Consider the following 4,701-nt stretch of genomic DNA (forward strand, 5'->3'; position numbering starts at 1 on the left):
TGGCCTTACTTAGTGACTCGATTCTAATGAACAGAATGTGGCAGAAGTAATGACATGATAGGTGATTTCCAAGGCCAGGTCATAAGATTCACTGTAGCTCATTCTGTGTTCCCTCTCGCAGTGCAGTCACTCAGGAAGAAGCCAGCTGCCATGTCACAAGGACACTCAAGCGGCTCTGGAGAGGTCCACATGATGAAGAACTGAGGCCTCCTATCCCCTGCCATGTGAATGAGCTTGGAAGCAAAGCTCTGACCCAAGTCAAGCCTTCAGATAAGTACAGACCTGGCAAACATCCTCACTGCAACCTCATGAGAAAGTGGCTTTCACATTCCTGACCCTCAAAGACTGAGAGATAGCAAATATGTATTCTTTTAAGCCACAAGGTTTGGAGTAATTTGTTACGCAAGTTATTCAACTTCCTTGAGCCTCAGTTCACCATCTGTAAAATGGTTATAATAACGGAGGCTACTCTATAGGGTTGTTGTCAGGAATATATGAAGCAGTGGTATACATAAATTAGTTAAAAGAGTGAGACACTGGACGTTAGTTGCTGTCACAGTTATTGCTCAGTTGCTTCTAAAAGTACTCTGCCAACCTACAATGGTCCCACCTTCTTGAGTTCCTCATCTGGGAGTACGTATCCCCAGAGAATGTCAGTTTAAGAAGCAAGTTTTTGCCAAGACAATTCAATGGGGAAAGAATAGCCTTTTCAACAAATGGTACCAGGTGGACTGGTTATCCACATGCAAAAGAATGAAGTTGAACCCCTATCTCACTCCATATACAAAAATTAACTTAAAATGGAGCAAAGACCTAAAAGTAAGAGCTAAAATTATAAACCTCTAGAAAGAAACACAGGCATAAATTTTTGTGATCTTGGATTAAATAATGGTTTCTTAGCTATGGCACCAAAAGCACAAGCAACCAAAGGAAAAAAACTGATAAATAAGATACTATTGAAATTAAAAACTTTTGTGCTTCAAAGGTTACCATCAAAAAAGTCAAAGGATATCCCAAAAGAATGAGAGAAATTATTTGCAAGTCATATATCTGATGAGGTTCCAGTTTTTGGAATATTTATAAAGAATACTTAAAACTCAATAAAAGACAAATAACCCAATTTTAATATGGGCAAATTATTTGAATAGACATTTCTCCAAAGAAGATATATTCTGGAACACCAATAGGTACATGAAAAGATGCTCAATATCATTAGTTATCGGGGAAGTGCAAATCAAAACCACAATGAGATACCTCTTCACACCCACTAGGATGGCTATAATCACGTAGACAGATAATAACAAGTATTGGCAAAGATGTGGAGAAATTGGAACCTGTATACACTGTTGGTGGGAACGTGAAATGGTGCAGCCACTCTGAAAAACAGCCTTGGAGTTCTCCAAATGGTTAAGTCTACAGTTACAATTCCATTCCTAGGGGTACACCCAAGACAACTGAAAACATATACTTACACAACACTAGTACACAAATGTTTATAGCAGTACAATTTGTAATAGCCATTAAAAGGAACAAAGTACTGATATGTGCTACCCATAGTTGAACTTTGAAAACGTGCTAAATGGAAGAAACCAGTCGCAAAATAGGGAAACCTATATAAACAAAGATTAGTGGTTGCCTAGGGCTGAGGAGGTTGGAGGTAAATGTGAGTGACTGCTAATGCATACTGGGTATCTTTTCGGGGTGAAAAAAATGTTCTGAAAGTAGATAGTGGTGATGATAGTTGAATGGCTTTGTGAATATACTAAAAACCACTGAATTGTATATTTTAAACAGCTGAAGTTTATGGTAAATTATTATATCTCAATAAAGCTGTTACACAAGAAAAGAGCAAGTTTTTAGAAAGGGTATGAAAAAATTAGTTGAGTGGGTTTTTTTTTAGGATATTCTAGAGGTGATGAAATCCATCCATACGTGTACATACACACACAACCGTGTGTACGTGCGTGTGTGTGTGCGTGCATGTGCCCGTGAGTGCGCACACACGCGCGCACACACACACACATACACATTTAATTTCAAATCAGAAACCAGAAGACGTGACTATGATACCTTCTATTTGGGGAAAGAAGACACCAGAGCTCCTCAGAAGAAAATTCTAGACCTCCATTAATTTCAGTATGACCCTCCTAGGACACAATCGTTTGTTGAAACACTTTATATGCTTAACTCACAGGAGTACTCAGTGAGGTAACAGTGTTATCTCCGTAATATGGATGCGGCTCAGAGAGTGTAAGTACCTTGCCTGGGGTCACAGAGCTGTTAATCGGAGAGCTTCTTTCTGTACTCCAGGCTGCCTGTCAAAATGAATTAAAAAACAGATGATACTTCCCTGTCTCTGCAATTTCAAAATTATGCCCTGGTGTCAACCTTATTTACTTCATTTCATTCCATATTCCAACCCAATCTCTGGCCAGAAAGAGCTCCCTGTTCTTCCCAGAACACCCCAATATCTATAATCAAAGAGAGATCAAGGCGGAGTGCATGTTGTAATCACACAGTTTGTAAGCTTTACACAGATGTAAACTAGTATCTTACCTTTTCCTTCCTCTAGAAAGTGCCTCCTTCTCTCTCTCTCCTTTTTAAAAGATTTATTTATTTATGTAATCTCTACACCCAATGTGGGGCTGGAACTTACAACTCTGAGATCAAGAGTCCCAAGCTCCACCACCTACTGAGCCAGCCAGGAGCCTTGTCCTTGTTTTGACATATGCAAAACCATAGAACCATGGAATCTTTCAAGGTTAAGCTCAGTCCCCTCCAACTCTGGGGACCTCCATGCTGCAGGGCAGGCAGGGGGTTCTTCTTCCTGAATTTTTGGACACTCACCACAAAATCAGTTCCATGTCATGCTTTGGCCCAACCTGACCACCAATCACAATATTTGCTTCACTGTGTAAGTTCTTTTGTTTGTGTCTTTACTAATTGTTTGGCGCTCTCAGTGGTGAGGTAGTCGCTGTTTTCCTTGGGCGAAACACTCAATATCTCTTAGCTTCAATTTCCTCATTTGCAAAATGGGAATGACGCTAGCTGTGCTGGTGGTACCCATGAGTCTATTGCCAATTCCATTCTGGGTATGTTGTGGGCAGAGACAATGCTGCCTAGAGCAGCGGTTCTCAAAATGTCTGGAAGTCCCTGGGGGTGGGGGGGGTGGGTGGTCCCTGAGGCCCTTTCCAAGATTCTGTGAGGTTTCCTCTTTTCATCTACTTACCTGTGTGAATCTAGGTTTCCTTCACATACTTGAACCAAAATAACACATCACAACAGATCGAGGGCAGAAACAGACGTGAGGCTGCAACTGTCTTCTACGAAGCAGACATTAAAATGTTTGCCAAAGGGGCACCTGGGTGGCTCAGTCGTTAAGCGTCTGCCTTCGGCTCAGGTCATGATCCCAGGGTCCTGGGATCGAGCCCCGCATCGGGCTCCCTGCTCGGCGGGAAGCCTGCTTCTCCCTCTCCCACTCCCCCTGCTTGTGTTCCCTCTCCTGCTATGTCTCTCTCTGTCAAATAAATAAAATCTTAAAAAAAAAAAAATGTTTGCCAAAATGTAAAACAATGCCACTGTTCTCAGTAATTTCTTTTTGTTTTGGAAAATAGAATTTTTAACATAAAAATATGTTGACATGTAATGACATTAACTTTATAAGTTAATGAACATTTTTTAAAATCTATTTTAATTTCTAATACAGTGATTATCAACTAGATAAAACCACACAAAGAGAAGCTCTTTGGGATCCTCAGTAATTCTTGGGAATGTAAACTTCGAGACTGAAAAGTTTGAGAACCCCTAGAGGAAAGAAGAACGTTCCAAATCGAGATTTTTCAGGTACCTCGTGTTCTTAACCTTACCCTGTGTTCCAGTTCTTTTCTAACACAGTACTCATCCTGGCGACACGGGTAGTTATTAATCTCTTGGTTTTCTTAATGTTTATATGTTGCATTATGTGTGTATATAGGGACTGTCTCTGGAGGGATACACGAGTATACAGCTGGCACCAGTGGTCTCCCCGGGAAAGGGGAACTGGGAAACTGGGAGACAGTGGTTTACAACCTTTCAGCTCTGATTTTTTTTCTAACACATGGCGCATGCATCGCCTATACTTAATATGGAGCAATTAAAAGTAAAATTACACTTTTGTTTAGATGGCTAGAGAACGGAAGTTGGCTCAAGTAAAGTGGTGTTGACCTGCAATCGGAAAAAAGCCCACCTAAGTTTTCCGCACCTACCTTCGCGCGGCCCACAAACACTTCGCGTTTATTCCCTCGGACTCGCGGCCGGCCCGCCGGACTTCAGTCCCTCCCCGCCCGCGGCCCCGCCCCCTCGCCTTCGCCCCGCCCCCTGCACTCGCCCCGCCCCTTTCTACGTCACCTCCGCCGACCCGTTTCCCCGAACTCCCTCTGGCTCCCGCCTTCGCCCGCTTCCGGTCGTCGTCGTCGCCGCTGCTGCCGCTGGTGCTGCTGCTGCTGCTGGGGCTGCTGGCGGAGGCCGGAGGATCGGGCGGCGGCGGCGGCGGCGGCTGAGAGGGCGGCGGCGGGAGCGGAGCGGGACGAGGGAGCGAGAGGAAGCGAGCGAGGAGCGAGCGGAGCGCGCCCAGCCCCGCCCGCCCTTCCGCCCGCGGGAGCAGCCGGAGCAGCCCGGGCCCCCAGCCGCCGCCGCCACCGCCACCGCCGCCGCCGCCGCCGC

Source organism: Phoca vitulina, unplaced genomic scaffold (genome assembly GCF_004348235.1).
Source record: "Phoca vitulina isolate PV1807 unplaced genomic scaffold, GSC_HSeal_1.0 scaffold29, whole genome shotgun sequence".
Taxonomy (NCBI): Eukaryota; Metazoa; Chordata; class Mammalia; order Carnivora; family Phocidae; genus Phoca; species Phoca vitulina.